Source organism: Cavia porcellus, unplaced genomic scaffold (genome assembly GCF_034190915.1).
Source record: "Cavia porcellus strain 051 isolate PalLab524CR breed Dunkin Hartley unplaced genomic scaffold, mCavPor4.1 scaffold_5, whole genome shotgun sequence".
Classification (NCBI taxonomy): domain Eukaryota; kingdom Metazoa; phylum Chordata; class Mammalia; order Rodentia; family Caviidae; genus Cavia; species Cavia porcellus.
The window spans coordinates 54,080,008-54,094,778 of record NW_026947488.1 but is presented as its reverse complement, the minus strand read 5'-3'; the positions used below and the strand labels follow the sequence as shown (position 1 = coordinate 54,094,778).

Sequence of the window (14,771 nt, the reverse complement as noted above, 5' to 3'; positions counted from 1 at the left end):
GTGAGGCCCGGAGTTCAATTATAGCATTGTACCCAAAAAAAGAGTTGTAAAAAGCAGATTATGTAAGAATTTCATGACCATGTGCAATTAGTCTATTTTTGGGAGAAAATAATTTTAAGCACTATTAAAGTAACATTTCAATTTTAATAAAGGGATGCAGATTAGAGATAGTCCATCAAATCACTTTGAGAATATAGTATCATATACACAGCTTGCCATGCATGTATCCAAAATCAGCAACAGCATCTAACAAATAGCTTACAGATTGTCCTGATCTGAGTTGGAGAAACAAATTCCAGGTGCTGGCTAATATTTAGACTCAAAAGAAAATATCAATTAGAGAATTTTTGTAAAACATTTTTGTTTTGCTCTTCTATAACTGTTTTCAATTTGGTATTTACCATAATTTTATTTTTGAAGTGCTAAGAACAGTGCTCGTTTTTAAAAACCATTTCAGTTTCCTAATCATTTCACTCCTGTTGATATATGAAATCCTCTTTCAAATAAAGCATACATGGCCTAAATATTTTTGTAAATAAATTCTGTATTATCAAAAACATCAGCAACTGGACTATAACAATTTTATTTTACATACTGTCCCATAACTAAAGATAACCTACACCAATAGGGAATTCTAATAGGGTAAAACACAGTAACTTAAGGTAAAGCACCCATAAATATATAATCACAGGTAAATGATAACTACTGGTTATCTGTAAAGCAGTGATAACGATAATGAAAATTGTAAAACACACACTATTAGTGTAATTGTTTAGATATAAAATGTCTCCCCAAAATCTCTGTGATTGGATCACAGGAGCACTATATTCATCAGCATCATTAGAATTCTGGTGAGTCTGTCTCTGTCTCTGTCTCCTCCTCAGTCTCTCTTTCCCTTCTCTTCCCTTTTCCCCTCCCTCCTTCCTTTCTTCCCGTTCCTCCTCCTCCTCCTCTTTCTCCCTCTCTCTGTACTTCTGCCTCTTTCTCTGCCCCTCTGTTTGATTCCTGGCTACCACGAATGGTGAGTAGCATTTCTTTCTTTTTTTTTTTTTTATTTAAGGAGAAAAAGAAAAAAACAGAAAAAGGGTACAAGTAATACAAAAAGTTAAAAATAAACAGTAAGAAATTGGGGCTGGGGATTTAGCTCAGCGGCATAAGCTCCTGTCTTGCAAGCAGGCAGTCGTGAGTTTGATCCCTGGTACCGATAAAAACGAAAAAGACTAAAAAAAAAAAAAAAAAACACAAAACAGTAAGAAATTACTAGTTAATAGATTACCTACTCTCATCTTAGAAATAGTTGTTCAACTTACAAAATTGAAGCATATAAAGTGGACTTTCAAACAGTGAGACTGCAAACAGTTTTGTTCAATGATCCAAAAAAAAACTCAGTAATATGGTTATCTACCTTATACACTTAAATATACATGCAGTTATATCCCTTAGAGCACTTTCTTTTCCTCTATTTTGTACAATGACAATTACACATTTTGGGTTTTATTACTCCCACAGTTCTTATTACTTTTTTGAAGAGAGTAAAACCAAATGCAACATATCAGAACAGAGTCAGTCAAATCAAAAGGATGGACATAATAAATAATGTAAAAACTAAATACAAGGTGATCAACAATGGTTACCATACTGCCTCTTGCTATTTTAAGAATTGCCAGTTATAATAAAATTGAACAAAACAGTAAAGAATAAAACCAAAGCATTGGAGACATTACAGGACTTTAAAAGAAGATAATAGTCAACCAGAATGGGCGTCATAATGATTCTTATTGTCTTCACAGTATTGCCTATACTTTCAAACTTGGTACTATCAAGCAAAGCAGAATAGGGGAAAATCAGTCAAAACAAGATGGTGAGGGCAATACAAGATTTCAAATCAAGTTAATAGGAAATCAAAGTAGGTTACTATAATGTATCCTGCTATTTTTATTTATTTTTCCCTTAATTAAAAAGATAAAAAGAAAAAAGTAAATAATTTTTTAAAAGGGGAATTCAGATAAAAGAGGGCATAACAGAACAGTGTAGATCAAAACATAACCATTTAAGAAAAATAGTGTTTCACCATAAGATATCCTGACATAAAAATAGTTACCATAGTGTCTCTTTCCTTGAAATCTTTGAGTATAACTTCGTATACTGTAGCACCAAACATATCAAGACACTGTAAAACCATTCAAGAGAATGACATTATTACAGGGTATTTAGAACCAATTAACAGAAAATGAACAATGGTTTCTATATAATCTCCTTATCTATAAAAGTTTTTACTTATATTATCATATATAATAAAATCCAGTAAGATACAACCTTTTAAGACGGATGGAGACAGAAGGATACAAGTTTGATGGGACTTCAAAACAAGATGATACTAAATCAGCACTAGCTATTATGATGTCTGGTTTTCTCCAAAATAGCTGTTCCTACCATCCGATCTTCTCTGCCTCATTTCTGTTGAGCTCTTTTTCTGTTGTTTGTTGTCAGTTTGTCTTCTTCATTTCGCTTTCTGCTCCATTCATTGTGGCCTCTCTGCCACTATTTCTGGAATCTTGGTATTTTTCATTTTTAGAATATCCTGCAGTATTCTCTGTAGAGCTGAACTGGTGGTTGCAAATTCCCCCAGTTCGTCTTTATCCTGGAAGCACCTCGTTTTTCCATCAATTTCTAGGGACAGTTGTGCAGGATATATCAATCTTGGCTGGAGGTTGTTATCTTTCAAAGCTTGAATTATTTCCCCCATACTCTTTGTGCTTTGATGGTTTGTGCCGAGAAGTCTGCGGTAATTCTGATGGGTGTTCCCTTGTAAGTGATCTGTTTCTTGTCTCTGGCGGCTTTTAGTATTCTGTTCTTATATTGGATTTCTGGAATTTTGATTATTATATGCCAAAGTTCTGTTTGGGTTGTAGGTGGCTAGAGTCCTGTATGCCTCATACATCTGACTATCTTTACCTTTTGCTAAATTAGGGAAATTCTCTTGGATTATTTCTGGTTCAGTCACTTTTTTTTTTTTTTTTGTCTTTTTTCATTTTTATCGGTACCGGAGATCGAACTCACAACCGCCTACTTGCAAGGCAGGTGCTTATGCCGCTGAGCTAAATCCCCAGCCCCTCTCTTGGATTATTTCTGTGAATAGCTTTTGTAGTCCATTTGTTTGTGTCCCTACTTCTTCTTTTATGTTCTTTATTCTTAAGTTATACATCCTCTTATCATCTTCTAGCCTTTGTATTATTGCTGTTTGTTTTCTTGTTATTTTTAAGAAGTTTTTCATTTCATGCTCCCATATTACAAATCTGCGCTCCAATTCAGATAATCTATCCTTAGTTTCTTTTAAGCTGTTATGCCAGCTTTTAATAGAGTTTTTAGTTTCCTGGTAATCTCTTTGAACCTGCTTCACGTATTCTATGTTTTCTCTATTTTTTCCATCAAAAAATTCTCCCTTTTTTTTCTATTCTTCCATTCCACCATCTGTTTTTTCTTGAGCAGTGCTTAGTATTTCTCTAACTATTCTACTTATATCTTGCTTTATTTCATTAAATACTTGATTTTTAAACTCATTTATGAGGTTCTAGAGATATCGCTTTATGTCTATTGGTGCCGTGTCTGATATTGCATGTTTTCTGTCTTCCTTTGCATTTCCCTTTCCTGGATCAGTGTTCTCAGGATTGGGGACTGAGGACCCTTTCTTGTTGCTTCCTCTTCCCATACTTTTTGTTCCTTCCATACATGTGAATGTAGGAGGCCCAATTTTTTTCTCTTTTTGGTTACAGTTTGTTTGAATTGTTCCGGCTAGGTGTTCCCGCCCCAGGGAGACACAGACATGGGCAGCCTATGCTGGGCCCACCCCTCCAGGTAAACCTACCAAAGGCTTCACTGCTAGGGTACACCTCCAGCCACTGGGACTTGGTTTGGGCTAGTCTACTGGGTCTTAGTCAGTGGTGTCACGCAGGCCAGGCACTCCCCACGAATCCCGCTTGAGAGGGGAATATGTGACTGAAGTCACTGCAGCATCCTGTTCCGGGTAGTCTGTCTGGTCCCAGTATGCCCTTTGCTGAAGCCTCCTACTCTATGGTAGGGTCCCTGATTCGCTCACTCACTGCAGGTCGATGCAGGGCTCCAGGCCAGTCCCGCTCTCAACTCCATTCACTGCTTCCCACTCTCAGAGCTTTCACGCCTCTTTCCTTGCCATGCCAATTGGGACACAGCAGCGGCTGCAGGAAATTCAAATCACAACTTCCAGTGGCACGGGGTCCACCTTCCGTGCTGAGACCTTATCTGTTCCTGCTATATCACCAGGATTGTGTTTCCAGTTGGTTTCTCTTAGTTTAGTTTGTTCCTGGGTTGGCAAAGTATATCTCCCCTTGCTTAGGATTTCTCGCCCAGCACCATTCCTGGATTTTAAGTGTGGTTTCTCAGAGAGCCTCTGAAGCTGCTGCTCTCTATCAGCCATGTTCTTCCCAGAAGTGAGTAGCATTTCTTTACCACACTCTTCCATCTTGCTATTTTTACCTTGGAGTCAAAAGAGACTGTAAGCCAAATAAACTTCTCTTCTTTTATGTTATCATGTCAGATATTTTATTCCAACAAATGGAAAGCTAATTGATGTTTGTGGAAGATAGAAGAGACATACTTTTCACATCACTCCTGCTATACCCATGAACTTTAGATATTATATCCATGAACTTTAGACATTAATACAAAACTAAGAAGACTCTGAAAGACATAAGAAGGAAAAGCAGCTAGGGTTTTTGCGAATACAATGGTGTATTCCTTAGATTTTATTTTTCTCTGATATTTATAATACTTTAAGTTGAAGTACATGTAAACACCAAAAGGCACTGATAAAAAGAGATCACAACAGAAGCTCACTTAAAGGGCCAGAAAAAGGTCTGTCCATCAAAACAGAAAATTTGACAGCAGCCACTATATTGCTGTAAACTACCACCAGAAAAACAAAACCATGGCCCAAACTCCACCCACACAAGCAAGGAAGATTAGAGAGGCTGAATGTTAACCCTTATGAGGCATTCAAACCACATGCTGCAATAGTATCAGAAAAGGCTAGTTAGGGAGCCAACACTTTCTATCCCAGTAGGGAATAAAGAAAACTTGAGGTAGATTTCCAGGAAGATGGTGGAGTAGTAAAGGCAGAGAAAACAGTCTCTCACAGAGACACCTTCTAGACACTGGAATGTATCACTGTGCAGAAGACAAGAAGGAAGGAAGTGGGTCCCTTGTACCCAGGAAGGTCTTAAGTCTAAATTGAAGCCCACAGAGGGAATAAAAAGAAAAACTTAACAAAGAACAAAGCAGGCAGTATCTGGCGATGCCTTTGACTGGAGCCAGACTCACTGTGTGAGGAAACCTGTTGGAACCTGAGGACACACACTCATAGTGATGGTGGCGGCAGGCAATCCTGAAGGCCTCTGCAGAATGACTCTGGTGGAGAGGAGTGGCAGACATGGAGGACTGTGCTGGCTGGTGGTGACTGCAAAGGACTCATTCTCCCATGGGAGGGAGCGATTGGCAGGGAGCCATTTTGGAGTTGGATCAGTTAGGCCCAGAACCAGAACTGTTCCCAGGTTCTCCAGCAGCTCTCCCATGGAAACTGCTTTGACTGCAGTGAGCCCAGTGAGTCTGGTGTCAGGGAAGGCCTACTAAGGTTGTCTGCCACTCTTATCATAAACCAGCTCCTAGCTTGTTGGAAAAAGTGGAATGATTTGGGACACTGTCTCCATAGGATGTGTACTAGTGAATCCAGAGTGTGAATGTGGTACCTCCAATTAATCTTAAGTTATTCTTCTTTGTCTCATCTTGCAGTTGCTGTATTGATTTCTCATGTTCCCTTGTTAGTTTTGAGAAACCTTTCTTTTCCTGATCACTAACTGCAATCCAACTTGGGGAAACAGAAGCAAAAGACTGAAGGAAAAGGAAGAGATAAAAGGTAGAACAAAACAAAAACCACACCCACAAGGAGGTTAAGAATTACTCTCACACTCAAAAAAAAAAAAAAAAAAAAAGAAAGAAAAATAAAAACAAACTGAATAAAACAAACGAGGAAAGAAGAAAACAAAAACAATAAAAAAAAAATAGTCCACTTCCAGGATTGCAGTTCAATCCAGCAGCTGCCAGATAAGACAAAGAAGAGTAAGTTAAGATTAAACGGAGTTAATGAACAAGCAGGAAATACCACAAATGACATTAAAAACATCTTCACAGACATCATGACAGAAAATTTTCCTGATAGAGAAAAAGAAATTGACATACAAATAAGTGAAGCATATAGAACTCTAATTAGTAATGATCAAAAAAATCTACACCCAGGCATATCATGGTCAAGAGTCCAGAAATTCAACACAAGAATAGAGTTTTAAAAACTGTTAGGGAAAAGAAACAAATCACTTATAAAGGAAAGCCCATCAGAATTACAGTTTCTCAGTACAAACTCTCAAGTCAAGGAGTACTTTCAATCCAGATTGATGTATCCTACAAAACTATCTTTCAAAATAGGTGAGGGAGAAATAAGGTACTTCCATGACAAAGAATATCTGAGGAAATTTATGACCACCAAACCAGCACTCCAAACTGCTCTGAAGGCCATTCTAGAAGGAGATAATAAGGACTGCAACTCCATGAACCCCAACAGAAGGAATCCACTAGGAAAGGCAAACAATTAGAGGGAAGGGAAAAAGAAGAAACAGGGAGAGAACCAATAATAGGAAAATAACATGACAAGAATAAATTAATACGTATCAGTTTTAACCATTAATGTTAATGGTCTCAATTCGCCATTCAAAAGACACAGACTGGCAGAATGGATCAAGAAGCAAGATCCGGGCTGGGGATTTAGCTCAGCGGCATAAGTGCCTGCCTTGCAAGCAGGCAGTCATGAGTTTGATCCCCGGTACCGATAAAAAGGAAAAAGACAAAAATAAATAAATAAAAAGCAAGATCCAACAATATGCTGCATACAAGAAACACATTTAACCAAAAAGAAATTCATAGATTGAAGGTTAAACAGTGAAAAACAATATTTCATGCAACAGGAATCCAGAAAAAAAAAAAAAACAGGGGCTGCTATTCTAGTTGAAGATAAAGTGAATTTCAAAACAAGATTGATTAAGAGAAATAAAGAAGGTCACTACATGCTGATAAAGTGAACAATCCAAGAGGAAGAAATAACAATCACAAATATATATGCAACAAATACCAGTGCACCTAGTTATATAAAACAAGTATTAATGGACATACACATTCTTCTCAGCTGCACAGGGACATTCTCCAAAACAGACCATATACTAACTCACAGAACATGCTGAAGTATATGTAAAGGAACTCAAATTACCCTATGCATACTATCAGGCCACAATGCAATGAAATTGGAAATCCATGCCAAAGGAAACCATAAGAACTTCATCAACACATGGAAACTAAATAGCACCCTACTGAACATTCAATAGATCAGAGATGAAATTAAAGAAGAAATCAGACAGTTTTATAGTTGGATGATAATGAAAATACAACATACTGGAACTTGTGGGACACAACGAAAGCAGTCTTAAGAGGAAAGTGTATAGCAGTAAATACTCATATCAGGAAAACAGAGCAAGCATATATAAACAACTTCGTGAGAAAAAACAGAGTAAAATAAAACTGATTCATGTAAAAAATGGAAATAAAAATAGAATCAACAAAAATAAATATAGAAAATCAATGAAACAAAGTGCAAATGTCAATAAAATTAATAAAACCGGTATCTTTGCAAATTATCAATAAAACTAATTTTTAGAAAGGTTAAGCAAAGAAAATACAAATTACCAGTATCAAGAATGAAACAGGAAATACAACTACAGCGTTGTCCACCCTGCAACACACATCTGACTTCAGTGTTTGCCACATCCACACATATAAACCAGGGGTGGGCAGTGTCCAGAGCAAAAGGGACAACTTACTAGTCAACATGCCTCAAGAGGTGGTGCCAGAGGGACAGAAGGAAACAAATGCTAAAAGCCCCTGCAGGAATATATCCTAAGACAGACAACATACTTTTGGCCTCAACCAGCAGGAAATGTGGGGCAGCGCTCAGCATTCACATATTACTACCCTATATTAAATAGGAGAGAGAAAAAACTATATGAAGCTCCAAGTGTGACTCACTACTCTCCCCATATATATACAATGGATTCCAATACTGCTGGCCCCTCCAATGTGAAAGAGCAGGCTCTTGATGTAGGAACAGCACCCCTCCCCCAGGAGAGCACAGTATAGGACTCGAGAGGCAAAGACTAGCCAACCAAGCTGCTCCTGGACAAAGACAACACACAGGGAGAACAGCCTGACCCATAACTGTCAACATCACTTCCAACAGCCCACCTGAACCCATGACTTGTGGCCTCATCCAGCAGAGAAGAGAAGAGAGGGAAGATCACTGTTGCCCATGTATCAGTGGGAAAAAGGATAGTATTCTTGGCTTAAATAGTAAACAGTCTGAGGGGAACAAACAGGAGGGCCTCTAGTATAAGCTTAAATAGTGTTATGTTTCTCTCTTATATTAGAGCCAGAAGAAAAATAAAGAAGAAAATAAAAGGTAGATAACAGGAAGTGTTGAGGTCCAGAGCAATGCAGTGCAGAGCAGGAAGTAATTGATACTTATAAATTGGCATAAAATAAATTAAGAGTCTGTCCTAGGTCTAAGTGACTTGTGGCAAGGCCCATGGCTGGTATGAGGACGAAATTAATCTCCGGGTCAAAGGCTGTGAAATTCTGGCATCTCAAAGCAAGATAAATACTGTTACAAGCAGCTGAGTTTGACAGAAGTATTATAGGCAGTCAGAGAGGGCTCAGCCCTCAAGGGAGCCTGCACAGAGGACCAGATAGATGTCTTGTGACCTTAGAGGAGACAGACAATCCTGCTGTGAGTCAGGTCTCAAGACAGAAGGTAAAACAAATGCAACCACAAGGTAAGCATTTTAAACAATAGGAATTGATATTCTAAATAGGTATGGATCACCTTGAAGAAGCCAGGAACCACCATCTCAATCCCCTACAGGAAAAGTCACTGGGAGTAAGAATGCCCAATTACTATGTGACTCACTTCCCCATTTGTTCCTGATTTGGTCAATTTTACCTGAACAATTAATCATACTGGTGGACTATAGTCCTGTCCCACCTCATGCCCATCTGCCTTGAGAGTTCCCAGTTCTCCCCATCTTGGACCCGCCCCACCTCATGGTTTTACTGTATAAAAGGCCCTAGAAAAGACAGTGTCTTTGGCAACCCACTCAGGACCCCCCTGTCTCTCTCTCACAGAAGTTTCCTTTCTCTCAATAAATATATTCTGCTCTTAAGCTCTGTTGTTCCTAAAATTCAAGTTTCAGTTTTAGAGAACAAAAACTCTAGTAGGTTGGGAGCTTCATTCCACTATATCAGTACCACTGCTGAAGACTATGTAACCCATACCCAAATTCCTCTCAGCAGATAATCAGGTCACTAGTTAACCATGATCTGTTCCTGTGTAATGCTTTGTTCCTCAAATCCTTGAGCCTTGCCTGTATCAGCAATTCATCTCTATCACTTCTGCAGCCCATCAGCACACTCCTAATCAACCTGTTCACCCAATAAAGGACAAGGACACTGTGCTTAAGGTCTGAGTTCTTTTTTAAGCTCTGACCATTCCTGTCCTTCTTGTAACTGAAATATGTATCTTACCTGTGTTTTATTTCATTGTCGTAAAGTATTGACAGAATTGTTTTTTATAGGTAGGTATATGGACCTATACTCTAAATCCTGGTTTTTTTTCTAGATGTACAAGTGTCCTTGGTTAAGTAACTTACTTCAAAATCCAAATTTTTAAAAAAACAGTAGGTAATTACAAAATTTTTTCTCTCTAGGCTCAAGGTGTATATAACTTCCACATGAGTCCCTATTATTCACTGTAGACATGTTGCCTAAACCAGCAGTACCAAACCCTACATAAACTACACTATATTACATATATGAAAATTAACTGTAAATTATGTATGTTAAGATTAATAATAATGAAATAAAACAAATACAATATACTATGAGGTATTATGAAAACATATAGTGTATGTTTAATTCTTTTCTCTAAAAACTACTGTAGTAAAAACACACTGCCATTAATTCTCCTCAAAACACCAACCTTATCCTGTTCATAGTACACATGTCCCATTTGTTCTTGCTATATTCCAAAGCAATTCTGAAAGTTCTTTTTTATGGGTGTGTTTACAAAGTATTATAAAAAATACAGTGGAGGGGTTCCAGATGGTGAATCAGTAAGCAACAAAACAGGGAGCCTCTCTGAGAGAAATAGCCCAGATGCTGGAATAAAACATCCTAGAGAAGACCACATATAAAGAGATGGATCCTTTTGACCAGGAAGAAACTAAAGGGAAAGAAAAAAAAAAGAGAGAGAGAACAAAAAAACCCATGAAAATCATGGACGGAAGGCTGTAGCCAGACTCACTCTCACCAGAGCCAGTCACATTGTGTACAAAATGCCACATGAATCTGGAGACACAGTTGCTGTGAAGTTGGGATTGGCAAGCCTGAGGGTCTCAGTGGGACACAGCAGTCACAGAGGGGAGCAATAGAATAGAGAGCAGCATACCGCTCAGAGATCTGGCTCAGAGATCCATACTGGCTCACAGTGAGTGTGCAGAAATCAGTCCTCCCGCATGGGTGAGGGAGATGGGAGGCATTTTGGAGTTGGGCAGGGTAAATCCAGAACCAGAACTATAGCAGCTTCAGTCACCCACTCCTAGTGCAGAGCAGATTGGCGAGAATTGCTTGGACTGAGTCTCCGCCTCTGTGCACGATTCAATAGCATAACACAAGGTCTCCCTGAAACTATACCTAACCAGCCCCATTCTTGCGGCACACACAAATGTGGTGAAGACCAAATTTAACAGTTAACCAGCTCAGAAGGAAGGGGCCAGTCTCTACTGCTCCTGCTTGTACTTCAGACACCAGCAGACTGGGAAGGCAGCAATCCCTAGCCAGCACACTTCACAGTAATCGTGGCCAATACATGAAGTGCCAGAAACCACCATCGTCTGTTCGTCTGCAAAAAAACAGAAATATAACAAAAAGAAGAAATAAAAGGAAATCTCCAGCCCCCAACACAAATACTACTGGCCTGGGGGAGGATAACAAAGAAGAGATCGGGGGTTGCACACCTATGGTTTCAGAAAAGGCAGCATCTGACATAAAAAATTATCTTCGTGAGCTGGTGGCTGGGGTGAGTCAGCTCCCTATCCAGAACCCTGGAGACTGTGTTAAGATCATTGCTCCCAGAGCTCAAGGACTCACCCAGAGTCCAGCCACACTAGGCTGCTCTCGCCTGGCAGGTTTCAGGCCTGCCCAGAACCCACCCGAAGACCCTCTCCAGAACCCGCAGCCAGGAAATTCAGCTGGCGGCTGGGGTGACTCAGCTCCCTATCCAGAGCCCAGGAAACTGTATTAAGATTATTGCTTCCAGAGCTCAAGGGCCTCCCCAAAGCCTAGCGACATTAGGCTGCTCTCGCGGGGCAGGTTTCAGGCCTGCCCAGGACACACCCAGAGACCTTCTCCAAAACCAGCAACCAAGAAATTCAGCTGGTAGGTGGGGTGAGTTAGCTCCCAATCCAGAGCCCAGGAGACTGTGTTAAGACCATTGCCCTCAAGGGAAGCAATCCTTCCTAAGTCATTCCTGGAAGCAAATATGACTCTAGTACCAAAACCTGAGAAAGACCCAACTAAAAAAGAGAACTATAGACCGATCTCCCTAATGAACACAGATGCAAAAATCCTCAATAAAATATTGGCAAATAGGATCCAGCAAATCATCAAGAAGATTATACACCATGACCAAGTGGGATTCATCCCAGGAATGCAAGGATGGTTCAACATACGCAAATCAATAAATGTAATCCACCATATCAATGAAGCCAAAAATAAGAATCACATGATCATCTCTATAGATGCAGAAAAAGCCTTCGATAAGGTCCAACACTTATTCATGATAAGAACTTTACAGAAAATTGGAATAAATGGTCTTTACCTCAATATAATAAAGGCCATTTATGACAAACCAACAGCCAGCATCATACTAAATGGCCAAAAATTGAAAGCCTTTACTTTAAAATTGGGTACAAGACAAGGATGTCCTTTATCACCACTCCTATTTAATATAGTACTGGAAGTACTAGCCAGAGCAATTAGGCAAGAAAGAGAAATAAAAGGGGTAAAGATAGGGAAAGAAGAAGTTAAATTATCATTGTTTGCAGATGACATGATACTCTACATAGAAGACCCCCTAAACTCCATTGAAATACTCTTAGATACAATAAATAAATTCAGTAATGTGACTGGATACAAAATCAATACTCAGAAATCAATAGCATTCCTATACACAAACAACAAAATTACAGAGAGGGAAATAAGAGAAACTGGACTATTCACATTAGCAAGCAAAAAAATGAAATATTTAGGAATTACTCTTACGAAAGAAGTGAAAGACAGTGAAAATTATAATACTCTGAAAAAGGAAATTGAAGATGATCTCAGAAAATGGAAAGACATCCCTTGCTCATGGATAGGAAGAACAAACATTGTGAAAATGGCCATTCTCCCAAAACTGTTATACACATTCAATGCAATACCAATAGAAATACCATCAACATACCTTATAGATGTAGAGAAATCACTCCTAAATTTCATCTGGAACCAGAAGAGACCTAGAATCGCAAAGGCAATTCTAAGCAGCAAAGACAAAGCAGGAGGCATCACAATCCCTGACTTGAAGTTATACTACAAAGCAACAGTAGTAAAATCAACATGGTATTGGAATCAAAACAGAGCTGAAGATCAGTGGAATAGATTAGAAGATACAACCACAACTACGAACACACTCAACCACCTTATCTTTGATAAAGGAGCCAAGCACATTCACTGGAAGAACGACAGTCTCTTTAATAAATGGTGCTGGAAAAACTGGCTCTCCATTTGCCGAAAACTAAAGCTAGACCCATGTCTATCACCATGTACTAAATTAAAATCTAAATGGGTCAAAGATCTGAATATTAAAACAGAAACACTAAATCTATTGGAAGACAAAATAGGTAGAAACCTTGGAGACATAGGAGTAGGTAAAGAATTCATGAACAGGACTCAAACCGCACGGGAAATACTTCCCAGGATCAATAACTGGGACCACTTCTTATTAAAAAGTTTCTGCATGTCAAAAGAAATTTCCAGCATAGTGAAAAGAAATCCCACAAACTGGGAAAAGATTTTAGTGAACTCTCTCTCAGACAAGGGCCTCTTGTCTAAAACATATAAAGAATTAAAGAAACTCAGACCTCCGAAATTCAAAGATCCAATCCAAAAATGGGCATCTGAGATGAATATGCAATTCTCAGATGAAGAAATGCAAATGGCAAATAAATACATGAAAAAATGCTCATCATCATTGGTCATTAGAGAAATGGAAATTAAAACCACACTGAGATACCATCTCACTCCTGAAAGAATGGCCAGGATCAAGAAAACCGACAACAAATGCTGGAGAGGCTGTGGGGAAAAAGGAACTCTCCTGCACTGCTGGTGGGAGTGTAGACTGGTACAGCCTTTGTGGAGATCTGTCTGGAGATTTCTCAAAAAGTTGGGACTGGAAATCCCATTTATTCCAGCTATTCCACTTCTAGGCATATTCCCAGAAGAACTGAAAGCATCATACCACAGTGATATATGTGCACGTATGTTTATAGCAGCACAATTTGTAATCGCCAGATCTTGGAAACAACCCAAGTGCCCATCAACTGAGGAATGGATAAAAAAGTTGTGGTATTTCTATACAATGGAGTATTATTCAGCTATAAAGAAGGATCACATTGAGATATTTATCAATAAATGGGCGCAGCTTGAGACCATACTCATTAGTGAAATAAATCAATCTCGCATGTGTGAATAACGAATAGTTTCCCTAATGTAAATAATGATTCAAATATATAAAAATATGTGGTAATCATGATTCCCCATTATGTGGCCTTGAAGCCTTATAAAGTTTTCACTCATTAATTAGAAAGGCTTTATTCTGGGCTTCTTGATATGAAAATATTTGAAGCTAGAGTATATGAAGTTTTATCCAAATATTTCAAGGAAAAAGACACTATGGTAACTACTATTAAGTCAGGTTATAAGGTGGTGAAGTACTAGGTTGTTGAAACAGTCATGCTGTGACCTCTATTGTTATATTGTTATGTCCTGCTTTATCTCAATCTCCCCCTTATTGTTTCAAAAAAATTATTTAGTCATTTCTTATGTTTGTCTTAATTAAAGAAAAAATTCAAAAAAAATAGGATATATAAATAGTAACTCTTTTCGATTTCCTATTAACTTGTTTTGAAGTCCTGTAGTACTCCCACGATCTTGTTTTGACTGATTAGACTCTGTTCCATTCTATATGATAGTATTAAGTTTGAAGACATAAGCAACTACTTTGAAGACAATAAGATTCACTAAGATACTCATTCTGGTTTGACTATTGTCTTCTTTGGAAGTCCTGTAATGTTTACAATGCCTAAGTTTTATTGGTCTTGTTCTCTACTGTTTTGTCCAACTTTATAATATCTAATAAGATAGACAATTCTTTTTAAGGAAACAAGGGACAACGTTGATAACCATTGTTGATAAACTTGTACTCTGTTCTACACCATGTGCTATGTCTATCCTTGGTATTGACTGACAGCTTTGTTTTGCCATATTTG

The 14,771-nt window shown here is 38.4% G+C and overlaps 1 protein-coding gene across 12 annotated transcripts in view; it reads right to left on the bottom strand.

The window, feature by feature from the left end:
• Dock3 (dedicator of cytokinesis 3) overlaps window positions 1–14,771 on the bottom strand; it is a 707,026-nt gene that overhangs the window by 399,062 nt on the left and 293,193 nt on the right. The window lies entirely within an intron of this gene.